The sequence below is a fragment of the Mirounga angustirostris genome, unplaced genomic scaffold, assembly GCF_029215605.1.
Source record: "Mirounga angustirostris isolate CCGP_5_RB_7025 unplaced genomic scaffold, mMirAng1.0.hap1 SCAF_14, whole genome shotgun sequence".
Taxonomy (NCBI): domain Eukaryota; kingdom Metazoa; phylum Chordata; class Mammalia; order Carnivora; family Phocidae; genus Mirounga; species Mirounga angustirostris.
Window position 1 is genome coordinate 83,688,415 of NW_026991722.1, and position 16,136 is coordinate 83,704,550.

General features: G+C 58.9%; 1 protein-coding gene across 1 annotated transcript in view; it reads right to left on the bottom strand.

Moving 5' to 3' along the window:
• The window catches only part of FAM222A (family with sequence similarity 222 member A), a 55,211-nt gene extending 39,976 nt beyond the window's left edge, over positions 1-15,235 (bottom strand). Inside the window, exon 1 of the mRNA XM_064578532.1 lies at positions 13,938-15,235. The gene's annotated coding sequence lies outside the window, so the exon portion shown is untranslated. The remainder of the gene's footprint in view (positions 1-13,937) is intronic.
• Positions 15,236-16,136: the final 901 nt, after the last annotated feature.

The window sequence follows — 16,136 nt, forward strand, 5'->3', positions numbered from 1 at the left end:
CACCACGCTGCGACAGAAGAGCTGGGAGAGGGGAAAAGGCTTGGGGCTCCAGTGGCAGGAGACAGGGTGCGGGACCCAGAGAGGGGGGACTCCAAGCCCCACTGGGATGGAAGACAACTAGGGGAGAGTCGAGCTGGACTTACTCTGCAGAGAAGGGAGGCATGTGTGTGTTGGGGTGTGTGTGTGTTGGAAGGGGGACAATGAAGGCAGTCGCCGTGGAAGCCTCGGGCTGACAAAGGCACTGAGGAGGGAATGGCCTGGTGGGTGCGAGCTGGGGTCCCAGGTTGCTACGATATGCCGTAGGAAGCCAAGTGGCCTTTGGGACTGCCTGTCGGTGTTCTGGGCCTCCCACAGCACAGAGGGGACTTGGTCGTGTCTACAGTGGACAGCTGCCCAATGGGCTGGGTGGAGGTCAGGAAGAGACGAAGGGCTGGGCCTTGCGGGAAAGTACCTTCCCCGTGTTCCCAGGACGCTTGACAAGTCGCTTCAGTTATCCGAGCCTCGGTCTGCCTTTCTGTAAAGTGGGGCTGCAGCAGGGACCCCATGAGAAATTCCCTGCCGTGTGTTTATGCTCCTAAGACTTACCCCACATGCCTGTCACCTGCACACTGCCTCAGCCTGTCCTCTTACCTCTCCCAGGAGGGGGTAGGGATGCCAGAGGGCCCAGGCCACGTTCATGCAGCCTGAGCACGTACAGGCTCTGAGCTCAGCTCTTTACCCGTGTCCTGGCGCATCTCCCAGTGCTCTCAGTGGTGGATTCTATTCCATTCCCATTTTTAAGCTTAGGAGACGGAGACTGAGAGAAAGTTTAGCAGGAAGGGCGGCCATCAACAAGGTCCTGTTCTCCATCCCCACTAAAGTGACAGCTGTTAGCACGGAACCTGGCCAGGACGGAGGGACAGAATGGATGTCTGGCGCCTGCCCAGGGAACAAAGGCAGCCGGCAGCCTTCCTGAAGTCATCTAGGCCACGGAGACAGGCACCTCAAGTCGCAGCCCTGGGTCCCGGGACCAGCAGGGCACAAAGGGCAACTCCACGGAAAGAAAAGGTGTTGGAGTGCGCCAAATACGGGCCCCGTGAGCAGCTGGGAGTATGGCGAGTCCCCTGTCCTCTCTGAGCCCCTGTCTTCATCTGTAACGGGACTACTGCCCTTTCCCTACAGGGTTGCTGGACTGTCTGGCCCGGTGCTGGCACACAGTAGGCCTACAGCCAGCCAGGGTAATGACCGCCCTTGGCTCCTCCAGCAGCCAGAGGTCCCAGAAGACAAGAGCAGGCAAATAATGGTGGAAGGTGGCGGCAGGGGAGATGACAGGCTCCCCGGCCAGTCCTCTGGGGGTGGCCACAGCCCTCTGTGGAGGGCTCCGGCCTCCCCGGTCATACAGGGTGGCAGCGGCAGCATCCCCTCCCCCACTGAGCCCCACACAAAGGGGCCTCTATTCCCTGCTCCGAGCATTTATTCCCGGCCGGCTGGGCCACACCGCCCTCTCCTCACTCTGGGGCGGCCCTGCCTGGCCCAAGCCTACCCGAGCCTACACAAAGGCCGGTGTGTCCCCGCCAAGCCAGCCTGGCCTTAGAAGACCCCGTCTGCAGAGAGCTAGAGAGCTCAAAAGGGTCCTGGGCGGGTTCATAGTGTGTGGCAAGGCCTCACGTCCAGGCCACGATGGTGGGGGTGGGGGCGGCTAGGAAGGTGGGAAAAAGATTTCAGAGCTGATGAACCTGAATGTGGTCCAGCTGCCCGTAGCTGTGTAACCACAGGTCAGTTTGGACCTGTCTTCTCATCTGTACAATGGGGACAATGCCCTAACACACAGTCAGCACCTCAGGGCCAGATTAGAGGCAACTGGGAGAGCCCTACCCTGGAAGCCTGGTGGGCCCAACCCCCCGGGGAGGGAGGGGGCACAGCACCCCCTGTAGACCCCTCCAACCAGCAAAATCCACGTATGCTGGTGCTGACCCTCTCAGGCCAGGGTGTGCCTCCTCCTGCCTGAGCCCCTCTGCAGGGGGTGAATGACAACAGTTACTATTTATGAAAACACCCACTGTGTGCTAGGACTTTCAGATCCATCATCTTCTTTCAACCCCACTGCCACACTGAGAGGGTGCAGCTGGGAGGCATGATGGTGACAGGCTCCAGAGCCCAGCAAGCCAGGTGCAAATCCCAGCACCACTTTTGGCAGCGAGACTCCTCCTACCCCCTGGGGGCAAGGGCAGCCGACCCTCAGAGGACCCGAGCAACAATCCAATGGGAACAAGCCGCTCAGTGCTGTCAGCCCAGGGCACAGCCCCAGTAAGCCTGAACTCCTCACCACCGAGCTATTAGTCCTAACTCACAGATAGGGAAACTGAGGCCCAGCTGGCAAGCCACACGTGCCTCGTGTGCAGGAGGAGGGCGATAAACCCGACGGATCATTCCAGGAGCGGGACTCAGGGTTCGAGGCCGAGTCTGGTGGCCTCTGACTCCCCCTTTTCTGCTTGAGGATGCTGCAAACATATTTTGGCAGTTTTTTCTTATCTGACAGGCGTCCTCGGCTCGGTGGGCCTGTGGGCCGTGCGGCTGGCAGAGGGTGGGACGGGAGACCCGAGCCTAGAGCCTGACCCGTCCCCCTGGGTGACCTCCAGGAGCCCTCACCCCGCCCCACACAGTCCCCCTTCTCTCTCTCTCCCACCCGCTCTGGGCGGCCAAGTGAGCAGCGGAGCACCAAGTAATTAAGTCGGCGCACACCATCCGGGCGCCCAGGAACACTGTGGAGTTTCCCTTTTATGTTTATAGCAATTGTATGAAAATGTGCAACATGGAGCGGCACCAGCTGACAAATGAGACGAAACAGACAGGATTCCGGGCCGGCTTTTTTCCGGGCCTGATTGGCATTAATTGTGAGCGTTTACAAAGCACAACTCGGCGCCTGACATTTGCTTCAAGCGAACATTTCCTTCTAATAGTTTTAATGATTACAACGGGAGCTGGTGATCACTTGCTGGGCGGGGAATGGGCTGCTTGGTGCCTGGCCTGGGCTCCTGCCAGGGGTCTGTCCAGGCTGTGCTTGCCTGGGGCCCAGGGAACCCACTTTCCCCTGCTGCCTGTTGCAGGAGGACTGCGCCAAGTACCAGGCCTGGGGAACCGCAAGGGGCCCGGCTGCGGGCACACACTGAGCCCCCAGCTCAGAAGCTGATGGGGAAACCCACAGGCACGGTGATCCTGGGTGCAGACCTGGGGCAGAGGGAGGGCAGGGGAAGGAAGGAAGAGCCGTGGGATTTGGCTGACCTGGCTCTGAAGGTGGAGGGCCTCAGTTGCCTCATCTTACGACGTAGGGTAGGAAGGACCCCACAGATGCTAGCAGTTATTTCTTTGCCACGTGACCTTGGCCAAATCCCACCCCCGCTCCGGGCCCATCCTCCTTCACCTACAACGTGAGCAGCAGGGACTTGGTCGGCCAGTCACACATCAGCGTTCCAGTCCCAGCTGCACGACCTTGGGAGAGCCCTGTGGTCTGAGTCCGTTTTCCTCACCTGCGGAACGGAGTTCGCAACCCCCGCAGGCTGCAGACTGGTTCCTGGACTCCCAACAGAAAGGGTGTAAAAACCCTGAATCTCTGGCCAGCCAAGAGCCTGTGTCCCATTTCCTCGTGCACAGTCCTCCAAATACCTCACTCACTCACATGTCCACTCAGTAAACATCAAGTGTCCTGATTAGGAAGCTGGGAGGAGGGGCGCCTGGGTGGCTGTTGGTTGAGCATTTGACTCTTGATTTCAGCCCAGGTCATGATCTCAGGGTCGTGAGATCCAGCCCTGCATTAGGCTCTGTGCTCAGTGCAGAGTCTGTTTGAGATTCTCTCTTTCCCTTTCCCTCTGCCCCTTCCCCAACTCACGCACGCACACTCTCTCTTCTTCTCTGTCTCTAAACAAATGAATAAAATCTTAAAAAAAAAGAAAAAGGGAAGGTCGCCTGGGTGGCTCAGTTGGTTGAGCATCTGTCTGCTTTGGGCTCAGGCCATGATCCCAGGGTCCTGGGATCGAGTCCCGCATCGGGCTCCTTGCTCAGCGGGGAGCCTGCTTCTCCCTCTGCCTGCCGCCCGCTCCCTCCCCCGCCCCCCCCGCCCGGCCTGTGCTCCTCTCTCTCTGACAAATACATAAAATCTTAAAAAAAAAAAAAAAGGGAACCTGGGAGGGCATCACTGAACAAAGCAAAGCCCCTCCCTTGAGGAAAAGTTATGACAGATATAGATGCACTTTGGATACGTTATCCTATTGACTTCTCCCCATTTTACAGAGGGAGCAACTGAGGCACAGGGAGGGAGACATGAAGTCTCCCAGTTGGGATGAGGTGGCCCAGCAATCGAACCCTGGCAAGCTGCCTCAGAGGTGAGTCCTCTCAGACCCGCCTGATGACCAGCCCACTCCTGCCCTGGGTGGAAGCCCCTTCTGAGGGCCTGAGGAGGCCTGACCCTGAGAGTGGGGCTCACCTGCCCAGCCGGGCTGGCCACCATGGCAGGAAGCCGGACCACCCATGGGAAGGGAATCTATAGGGCCTGGACAGCCCCATCCTGCTGGACTGGAAATGGAAGAGGAAGTCCCCTCATCCATGGGCCCCACGACACCATTCTTTCCCACATTTCCATCAACGCTGGGCAGAGCCGCACAAGTCCTGCTGTAGAGGACAGCCAAACAGCATCAGCGAGGTGGCGGCAAAACGACAGCGGGTCTTTGGACAGCTACACAGCATGTGCAAAGGCCCGGAGCTGTGCAAGACCCCCGGGGGGCGGGGGGGCTTCGAAATGCTGGCAGTTTGCAGAGGCAGACTGAGTGGTGATCAGCAGTCACCCCTGTCCCACCCGGCCCCCTGACTTTGCCAGGCCCACTCAGCAGGAAGCCCCCCCGGATGGGTCCCTGCTCTGTGCTTGGCTCCAGCCAGCAAAACCTTGGCAACTATTCCTTTTGGAGTCAGTTTGGGGTGTGGGGCAGGGAGAATTTTTTTTTTTAAATGGGGATTTTTTTTTTTCCCTTTTGCATATGGTGGCACAGATGGGCCCATGATCCATAAAAACTGTTTGCAATTAAACTCCCACTTTGCATGGCTGGATTTGTCAGTTGTTTGAACCTCGAGTGTGGGGCTCCACACCGACAGGGAGATGGGGCTCGGGGCAGGGTGGGGCTGGATTCTGCAGGATGGGCGGAGGCCCAGGAACCTGCTCTGGGCTTGGGGCCCAAGCTGATGGGGTGTCATGATGGCCGCGCCAGCCCCCTCTCTGGGCATCCCCCAGCCCTAGCCAGGACTCGGAGTGTGGCCAGGCAGCTGGGGTGGGGCTTGGCAGGGTTTCCCAGCCCAGCAGAGACTTGGCCAGTGCCGGGTGCCCTGGCTGTGGGGGTAATGAGGGGGGAGAGAGAGGAGCTAATCACCACTCAGCCCTGCCAGAGCCTGGGTCTGGGACGAGGACAGGCAGGAGGGGGCCGGGCAGTGTGAGCCATCATGGGGGTCCAGCAAGCAGAGTGCAATGGCAGGTTCGAGGCTGAGGAGCCAGAACCACTGGCCCAGTTGGCAGAAAGGTCTAGGAGGGTGCCAGGAAGAACTGCCAAGAGCCAGCAGAACTGGCTCCTTCCTCATCCCCAGGGGAACTGGGCCAGCCTCCTGATGTGTCCGTGAAGCAGGTAGGGAAATCAAGGCAGGCACTGCGAACATCTCAGGGGCCCGGGCTGTCCTTGCCAAACCAACAGGCTCTGCCTTTGGGAGCCTTTTCAGAGGGCTTCTAAATGGGGGGCAAGGGGCCTGTACCCCTTCTACTACTCTTGGCCTCAAAATGCCAGCCTGCCCCCCCCCCCCCCACCAGCTGCCACCCAGGGATGCTGGCTTGTTTGGGTTCACAAATGCATCATTTGGCTTTGGGAAATCCTGAGATCGCTAATAATTGTTCCCTGATGAAAAGAAATAAAGCCCTGGTACCCCCTTCTCCCCCCCGCCCCTTCCAAGCGAGGAAAGAAAAGTCATAAAAATAGCTTGTTATCTCACCTATTGAGGTTCCGACTGGATGTTACTGCTAATTGGGTATAACATCCTTGTCTTGTTCTCTCAGAAGCTAAATCAAGAAAGCACCACTGCTGCGAACTAATTATATCTCCGGCCTGCAGCCTGCAGCTCGTCTCTCCCTTTATTGAGTTAAAAAATGGTCAAGAACCTTCATCTTTTATCCCCCCAAGCACCAGGTCCAGGCTGCCTGCCAGGCTTGGACGGCCGGTGGGAAGGTCGAGGAGGGGCTGTGGGGACAGGCGGCAAGGTGTGGAGTGCCTGGAGGGAAGCCCCGGCCTCGGTATCTGCCTGGCTCCCTCTCTCCCCCCCGCCACCACCCCAGGCCTCTCTCCTCCGCGCAGCTGGGCCCGCTGGGAAGTCAGGAGCATGTCAGTCGGTGAGCATTCGTTCCATTCGTTCGCTTATTCATTCAGCACTGCTCTAGGTTAAAGCTTCTGGTAGACCGGAGATAGCCCCAAGCACCAGCTAACCTTGCCCTGGGTTCGAGGAAATGCTGAATACATACAGTGAGATGGGCCAGGAGCTTTCCTCTGCTCAAAGAGCTGCCACAGTTCCTGACCATGGAGTCCAAATGCCAAGACCAGGCCTGGCTCCTTCCACAGTCCCCCAGGTCTCCATATTCCAGCCACATCCAGCCACACACTGGTCCCTCGACCCACACTAGGTCACTCCTGCCTATCTGCCTGTCTCTGAACTGCTTCTCCTGTTGTTCCTTTCACCCAGAGGGGGCCCCGTCCCTTTCTTGGAAGGTCCAGGTCTGCCTGTCAGACGCCCACCAGGCCTTTAACGACACCTCCTCCAGGAAGCCTGCCCTAGCTGCCTGCCACGCTCGGCCCTGCTTCAGGCTGTGGACTTCAAGACCTGTGTGTGAATATCAGCTCAGCCACTCAGCAAAGTGCACTACCTTATTCTGTTTAATGGCTCTGACCCTTAATTTTCTCATCTCTAAAATGGGTTAAGATTTCTTCCTAGAGGTGCTGAGAGACACACTGCGGGTGCTCTGCAGAATGATGAATGAGAGGGTATCCACGAAGGACCGAGCTCTCAGGAAGAGCTCACCAAAGGCTATTATTTATGTAAGTGGAAAGCTTTTGGAATCCACCCAGTGCACTTGAAATGAGCATGCACTGGGCCACACAGACATAGGTCTCTCAGGGAGCTGGAGGAAGGTAACGGACTCCTGCATTTCAACAGCTCCTGTGACTGCAGAACCACCTACATCCACAGAGAAGCTCCCCTAGTATCCCTCATTCTGGTACCGTATGGAGATGGGCCGGAGTGACCTCTGAGCTCATCGAAGCCAGGCAGGCAAGGGGGTTCAGCACACAGGCCCCACTGATTGATTGGAGTTGCCTGCCCAGAGCCCTGGAAAGAACCCAAGGTCAGGCGAAGAACTCAGCAGGGGAAGAGGGCAGCAATTGATTGGCGATGTCTGCCAAGGGCACAGCGGTGGAAGGCAAGCCAGGCCTGCCACAGATTTGCCATCCTTGACATTTTACAGAGGACGCACCTGAAGCTGGGCTGGGGTGGGAGGTAACTTGCTCAAGGTCATGCATCTCATAAAGAAAACAGCTGGCCCAGAACTGGGTCCCCTGGGCCCCTGCCCTAGGAGCCTCCCAGCCCCACCCAGCCCGGCACCCTCCCGGGAAGAAGACAGGCAGAAGCTTGTATGGATAACCAAGGGGATTCTGCTGACCTGCCAGGGGGCCCTGGGCTGTTATTTTACCTTGCTGAGCCTCAGTTTCTTCATTTACGTGACAGGGATAAAAACACCCTTCCCACAATCATAGGAGGATTAAAGGAGAGAACAAAACATCAAAACAGGAAGCTTAGTCTGGAGCACAGCGGAGGCCGGCAGTGTCCTGTGATCCCCGTAACAGGCAAAGGTGTTTGGATAGAAATCTCCAAGGCTGGCAATTGAAAATGCCTCCTCTTCCTCCACTTCCTCCCTGGCTCTCCCAGCTGGTAGTAATGGTTTCTGCCTCTGATTTCCTAGCCTGCTTTGAGAGACTGGAGCACCAGGGGGCAGGGGCCATATGTGGTTTGTCCACCACAGTCCCCCTGCTCCTGGCACAGTGCCTGCACACTATGAATTCTTGTACTGTGGTGACGGACCCACTGCACTGTGATGGTGTGCCTGAGGCCTCACTACCTTGTAAGGCAACTGGGCTTGTTCATCTTTGCTTCCCCAGCACCTGGCAGGGAGCCTGGCACAGAGCAGTGAGCTCTCTGAATGAACGGATGAATAGAGTAAAAATAGCAGGTCCTGTTTACTGCCCACTTGCAACGGGCTCCTGCCAAGCCTCACAGCTGCCCTCCAAAGTGGACCCCTGGCCCATCTGATACATGAGGAGATGGAGGTCGCGCAGATGCTGAGGGACAGGGCCAAGCTCCCAATTCGGGCCCCGGGACTGTAGGCTGGAGGGCCTGTCACCTCAACCTCTCCCAGTGCCAAGCTCAGGCCTGGACCCTGTGGGGGGCCGCCCCTGCCTTGGCAGCAAATCCTGGAGCAGACAGCTGGCGGCTGGACCGCCCTCTCCTCCTCCTCCAAGGGAGGCCCCCCTCCCCCACAGCCCGGGTCATTAAGTTCTGCATCATTAAGTCCCCGACGTCCCCGGGAGCCTGTTCACAGCCAGCCTCGGCCTTACCCCCTGACCTCCCAGGCCTTTGTCCCCTGTGCCCTCTGCACAATGGCAGGGGCTTCCCAGGGCCCCAAACAGCTGCTGTGGCTGGGATGCTGGTTTGCTGTGGGGCTGGGGTGACTGGCTGGGGCCTGTGCCTGAGCCCCCCCACTTCTGAAGGGCTCAGACTCACAGGGGCACTCTGCTCACTCAAGCTCATCCCACCCACAAGCCTGGGGGAAAACTGCTATTCCTTGAACAGATGAGAAAAGTGAGGCCCAGAGAGGCAAAGTGACTTGTCTGAGGACACACAGGCAGTGAGAGTGCAGGAGCCCAGGGTTCCATCCCAATCTGCAACTCCCAAGGCCCTGCAAAGGTGGCCAGACTGACCTCTATGGCACCCAGATCATCTCCCCCCTCCCCCCCACCCCTGCAGATGCCTTTGCTGGCTTTAGGTGGTTCTTCCTGTAGATACATCAAGTACTCAGCTCAGCACTCGAGGCCCTGCACACTCTCCTAGTTTTTCTCCCTTTCCTCTTCCCTCTTATAAGCTCTCCCTGCCTTTCCTGGTCATGTCCTCGAATCTCCAAGTCCCTCTGCCAGCAACATCATCATTTACTCTTACACGCTGGGCAGATCCAACCAGTCCTCAGGCCCGAGAGCAAAAGCCCCCTCTGTCAGGAAGCCCTCCATGACCAGCTGCAGTTTTCCCCTCCTCCATGTCTCTCCTCCAGCCCTGCTCCGGCTCTGACCAGAATTCGAGTTAGTTGCAGACTCCTCTTCCTCCCCATGGAGGCTGTGGGTCATCTGATTGCTTAGAGCTCGGCCACATAGACGGTGGCCAGCAGGGTGCCCTTGTCCAGGCTGATGCCCAGCACCCGAGTGGACCCAGGGGATGGAGGAGGGGGTAGCTGGAGCCACGGCTCACTCTTTCATCCTCTTCTCACTGGCCATGCTGCGTCCTGCACCCCCACTTCTGGCCACCAATAGACTTTACACTTGTGCTCCTTCCTGGCTCTGTGACCTTGGGCAGAGAAGTAACCTCCCTGCGCCCATTTCCTCCCCAGTAACATGGGGGTAGTAACAGCACCTGCATTTCTTAGGGCGATGACACACTCTCTGGGAGGTACCAGACAGGTGACCTCTACCCAGGAATGCTCACTATTATTTCTGTCTGCACCTCATCCGGGGGCCAGCACATGAATTTGAGGGTCAGAGAGACTTCGGTTCCAACCACTTACTGCATATGTGATTCCGAGCTGGTGGCTCATTCCTCCAGGCCTCTATTTCCCCATCTCTGAAATGGTACTAACTCCGCCCACACGAACCAAAGCAAGCCCGATCTCGGAACCTCTCTTTTGTTCAAGGCATGCAGTAGGCACTCCGATTATTTCTCAACTAACGAATCAATGGTCCAGGTGTAAGGAATCCATCCCCCTTCCAGCCTCCTCCCCGCCCACCCCAGCCTCCAGAATCCCCTTCCCCACCCCCAGCCCGTGCAGACTAAAATAGTCATTAGGCAGATTTCAAAAGATGTCAGTAGCTTATAATTATAGTCGACATCCTTCTGAGATAAAAGTGATTACCTTGGATGCAAATCACTTAGCAACCAATCAGGGCGGTGGGCGGCGCCCGCGGAGGTGACCGGCCGGCGCGCAGCCCTCCGCCCGCAGTCCGCCCCGCACAGGCGGAGAAAGCGCACAATAGCTCTTGACACGCAAATGGGTTAACACAATAAAGGCGGCTCCGGCCGCTGCTGGGGGAGAGCAGCAATTCCCGGCCCGCGGGAGGTAATAAAGCGGCCCTTTTGTGCGCGCCTCCTCGTTCTCACCCCCGCCCCGAGCCCAGAGGAATCGCCGCCTGACTGAATTACGGTTCATGAATATGACCAGCTCCGCTCGCTTCCTCCGGTGTGCGAGTAACTGGAAGGTGGAGGGGGCCGGGAGAGGTTTGGAGCGGGGGAGTCTGGCCAGGCCACAGCCCCGTAGGAAGTCAGATGGGAGGGAGCCACGTGTGCTCACCACGTGGGGTGCCCTGCGTAGGTGAGTGGGAGACCCAGTCGAGGGCGGCTAGAAGGGTCTCTGCTACCCTGAAGCCTTTGATCTTTGGCTCCAGGAGGGACAGGGAGAGCCATTCAAGGCCCTGTTCTGAGGATGAGGCTCAGAGAGGCAAAGCTAGTCACCCAAGGTCACACAGCCAACAAGGGTGTACCCATTCCACAGCCTGGCTCTTAACCATGAGCCACTGCCCACCAATGGGAGTTAAGCAACCCAGCCCAGGCCCTGGCCAGAGCAACGGTGAGGCTCAAAAGGGATAGGGGATGGGCAAGCTTACGAGCTTAGGTGGAATTAGACAAGTGATAAGGATTACTGGGGTGGGTGGGAGCTAACCTTGAGAGAGGAGACTGGCCAGGGTTACCATCCCTTTTAAGGGAGCCCTAACTGGATCCTCTCTCGGGCTTCAACCTCACCCAACCACCTAAGTCTCCAGGACACACCCACACCAGGGCCACCACTTCCCCTCATCCAGTACACCCCAGCACTCACAAGCCACACCCAATGCCCAGAACACTCTCTGCACTCCTCTGCCTGGTGGATCCCTATTGGTCCCAAGAGTCACAGTGCACCCCTCCTAGAGGGCCCTTGACAACATTCAGGCTGGTAAGGAGCCAGTCTACCAATGTTGCCATTGACCCATCCACATCCTTGACTTTTCACTAGCTGAGTGCCGACCTGGAGGGTCCCTGGGGTAAGTGAGTGCAGCCTCACCCCTCCTGTGGGGAGCCAGAGGGGCAGACGACAAAGAGCCCGGGGCCAGCTCTCTCAACCTTTCCCTTGGGCAGGTTTCATGCCCCACCTTCCTTCCCCTAGTGCTGGAGAAAGGGGTACTAGGGGTGAGGGGAGCAGGCCATCCACAAGGCCAGCGCAGAAGTTGCTACTCTGCTCAACAGTATCCTGTAAGTAATGGGGAAGCAGGATTCAAACCCAGGTTTCAGTGTGGGAAGGCATCTTGGTGAGGCCAGACTCCCTCCATAGCCGAAAGCACCCCCCCCCCCGGCTGACTCTTGCAGGGACCCTGTCCAACAAGTGGTATAAGGCCTCCCCTCCACCCGGGGGAGGGGGTGGGAAGATCTGGGGACTCTGGAGCCAAGGCACTTGGGAGCCAAACCCCTGCAGCTGCCTGGCTGAGCACCTGAGCCTGTTTCCTCATCTGTAAAATGGGCCACGACGGCGCATGAGCCACTCCAAGCGGGTCACTGAGATCCTCCTATACAATGCCTGGCACACAGGGAGACGCCGGGTAAGCTGGCATCCCCTCCTGCTCGTCGCCCGGTGCTATTGCCAAGCCCAGCGAAGGGAACAGAAGGAATTGCCCAATTCTGACAGCCTTTCCCTCCGCTTTGGCTGTGGAAGTGTAAATACTCCACGGAGAACCTCCAACTGCCTGTGTTTGTGGATCTCTGGCGCACACTCCGGGTTTGTTTCTAAACTGGGAAGCTTCGAGAGGCAGTGCAAACAGCCCTTCTGCCCACCTCTCCCACTTCTCCCCCCATCTGCTGTTGCTCTGTCCTTGGAAGCCTGTGTGTTTAACGACACCATTTCAGCTGGAAATATCATCTCCCTGCCAAGCCCCCAAAAGCAGCTCCACTGATATTTATTGACCTGTTAATCTAGCTAGAGAGCCTGGTAGGAGAAGAGAAAAAATGCTGGCTGCATAGAGACTGGGGCCTGGCTTCTCATAATGACCCCCCCCCACTTCCCTCTGCTCTCACCCCACCCCACAACGAAGCAGTGCCACAGTTCTCTAACCTTTACCTCCAAATGTGATCACAGCACTTTCACCCACATCCGACAATAGTACCAATTGCTGGAAGGAACTCAGAAGAGGAATCAATGCAGCAGCAGGATACTGGCTGGGGGTTCTCGGGGCCTTCACAAGGCACAGGGCCAGTACTGGGGGTGTGGGGAAGAGAGGGCTGGTGCTTGACTCCCATCAAAGCTGGCCCCTGGCAGGGACACACTTTTTTCAGACCTTGGCACTGACTTGCCCTCCGCTCGCTTAATGAGCACCACACTGTGCCTGTCAAAATCATCTTAAACAGCAAAAGGAAAAGAGTGGGGCAGACAGGAGTCCAGGGTTGGCCAAGGCCCTTCATCCTGGGGTTGTGCAGCAGGGGAACCCCTGGACTTGAGGGGTAGCAGGCAGCAGCTCCTCTGAACCTTCCCTGGCTGGGGGAGCACACGCTCTTTCCTGAGCAGAAGTGGCCTCTTGTAAGGCGCGGGGGTGGGGAGGGCATGCGGGGGTGGGGGTGCGGGGGTACATCTCTCTAGGGACCCTGGGAACTTCAGTCTGCTGGTTGGGTGTATAGTGGGGTTCAAGGAGGTGTCCTCCATAGCATCCCTTTTGAAAGCATAAAGTTGCTCTGTTTGGCAGTCCTGAGCCCCCAGGCAGTGCCAGGCTATTTGGGCAAAGCTGAACACCTGTCCTTGGGGGGAGGAGCATCAGCAGGGACAGCTGGCCCTGCTTCCCTCCCCCACCTCATGGAAGAGCTGGGGATTTAGGTCAGAGGACTGCAGTTGAGGGTGGGGGGGGGCGTGGAATCTGCCTTCACCCCTCCATTACCCAAAGACTTCCAGTCTCGCCCCTGGTTACCACGACCCCACCACCTCCGGCCCTGGGTCAAAGTAAGTCGCGTCGCCACGGCAACCCCAGTGACGTCAGAGGCCTGGAAGTGACGTCACGCTGTGGCCCCACTGGGGAACCCACCACCCCTGCGAGCTTTTTTGAGGAATGGGGGCTGTACGGGAGACCCTGCTATGATCTAGCCTTGGAGGACTCAATCCTCAAACGCAGCCACCTGCACGGCTGGGACTCCACATCCACCTCGGAGCTGATGTCCGCTGAGGATCTCAGAGGCTGCTTGGGAGCACCCCAAGGGTTCCATCCTGGGTGCCCTCCTCCTTGGCCCTCCAAGACGCGGGAGTTCCCAGGGAATTTTCGGATGACGGAGCTGCTACCTTTGTTGGCTTTAGGGGTGGGGTGACCTTTCCTCTCTGGCATACGCCTCAGCCTCGCCCGGGGCTCCGTGGAGTTCCCCAACAGGCCCCCAACCTCCACTCTGGCCGCTTGGCCGGTCTAGACAAGTTGTGTGTGAAAGGGAAAGGGTTGGGGGGAGACGAGGAGCACCGCCGCTTCAGGATTCCCAACAGCTCAGGGCCCCTTTATTTCCGATCCGGCCGCCCCGACGCCAGGGAGTGCCCCCAGCTCCAGCCCGGAACCCCGCCCCGCGGAACTCACCAGATCAGCCAGGCCGTTGAAGGGCACCAGGTCTCAGCGGCGACGACTCTCCGCTCGCCGGGTCGCAGCCATGCAGAGGTGGCAGAGGCTGCCTGAGGGAGCCCCCCTTGGGGGCCGATGCCTCTCTCCGGGTGGAAAGGGACGCTGTCGGTGAGGGTGATCCAGGCTCCGACCCGCGCCGTCCGAAGTCGGGGGTGGCGGGTCTGTCCGCTCAGCGTGGGTCGTGCCCGCCCGGGACCTGGGCCGTGCGGGCGCTCAGGCGGCGCATCCTCGCCGGGGCCTGTGCTCACGGCGTCCGGCGGGCGGCGCTGCGCCTCCCCTCGGGGTCCCGCTCAGGGCTGCAGCTCGGCCCGCGCCGCTCCCCGGGGCGCCCTCTCCGCCCGCGCCAGGAGCCCGGCGGCCGCGGCCCCTCTCGCCGGCCCCAGCTGCAGCCTGTCTTTGTTGCTTGCTCTCGCTCGACCGCCCGCCCGCGGCTCGCAGCCCCCCGGTCCGCCTGGGGATGGGAGGGGGTCGTCTCCTCTGGGGTTGCACGCACCTGCAGCGGCCCCGGCTCCTCGCCGGGCATACACCGGCCCCCGCAGGTTGCAAAGAGAGGCGGTGAGAACGCACCGGCCCCTCCTCCTCCGAGCCCTGGGTGTGGGGGGAGGGGAAGCTGGAGAGCAGCGGCAGCCGCGGCGGCGGCAGCGGGCGGCGGAGGCTCGGCTGCAGTCCCGGGGGCCTCTGCGCCGCGAAATAACCGGTCCGGGTGGCGCAGGGCGGACGTGGGAACGGTCCGGAGCACGGTACACCGGGCGTGCGAGCTCTCGAGCTGCAGCAGGGGCGGCGCGCGCCGGGCTCTCACGCGCCCATGGCCCCTGGCGGCGCGCAGGGGCTCCCAGGGCTCAGCCTCGCGCCGCCTGGCGCGCGCCGGCGCCTCACCTCGCCTCGCCTCAGGCCCAGGTGCCGCGCGCCGCGTCCCGCAAGCGGCGGGCCCGGCTCTTCACCTCCTTCGGCTGGAGCACGCAGCCTTTCCGCGGAGCCGCCGGCCCGGCCGTCCTGCCCCCTGCTCCGCTCCGGCCCGACTGACAGACGCGAGCGCCGGCAGCGGCCGCGGCGTCTCGCCCCCCGCCCGTCCCCTAAGGTTCTGCCCAATCAGCGGCGGCCGAGAGGCGGTTACCAGGGTGACGCGGCGCCGCATCCTGCGGGGGGCGGGGCCGGGGGCCGCCACGCGCGCTTTTCGCGGCAAAATTCAAAGGCCGGCAGGGCGGCTCTCCAACCTCCTCCCCCAAGCTGGGGCGAGGCGGGACCGGCCTAGCGAGGACTGCAACTCCCGGCATGCAGGGCGCCGACGCCGGGCGGAGGGGCCCCGACTTGAGGCGCAGAGCGTGCTGGTATTTGTAGTCCCATTGTCGGGACCCAGAGGTGGCAAAACCAGTATCCTTTATTGAACACGTATCTGGGGCAAGGCACTATGCTAAGAGCATTAGCTGCATTGTTTCATTTAATCTTAAAAAGAACCCTATGAGGAATTTGTTAAAAATAAAAGCAAGCTAACACGTAATGAAGTACTCTGCCTAATGCTCACAACAACCCTGTAAGGTAGGTATTATCACCCCTATTTTACAGATGAGAAAACCGATATGGTAGGTACTATTATTATATTGCCAGCTTATAGAGGAAATTGAGGTTAAGAGATATGAAGTGACACTCTGTCCGGAGTGTTTTGCCCCAAGGCATATTTTTGGAAGTGAATGATTTTTGCGATCACATTTGAGATCTGTGGACCACTAACTATATACCCAGGCACTGTGCTGAGCTTTTTACAAAGTCCACCGCATGGTATCCACACCATATATATGGGAGGCAGGTCCTGGTATTCTCCTCCACTTAACAAACGGAGAAACTGAGGCACAGTATCACCTGGTGCCCAAATTTTGAATCCATCAAACTGTACTGCACCTTGCCTTTTACTTTCTAAGTAACTTCATAGGTTCTCAATAGGTCTCTCTGATAGCCCATGGGTGGCCTCCTTAGCAGACCCATTTTACAGCTGGAGAAATTGAGTCCTGGGAGGGATAGTTCCCTCAGTTGCCATGTGTCCATCCCACAGCAAGTTGGGGAGCCAGCTTTGCAGGAAAGACTTCGGGATCCCTACAGAAATGCAAAGCCGCAGCCAGAACTACTCTGACCACTCTCAGGCTATGTCTTGTGACCCCGTGG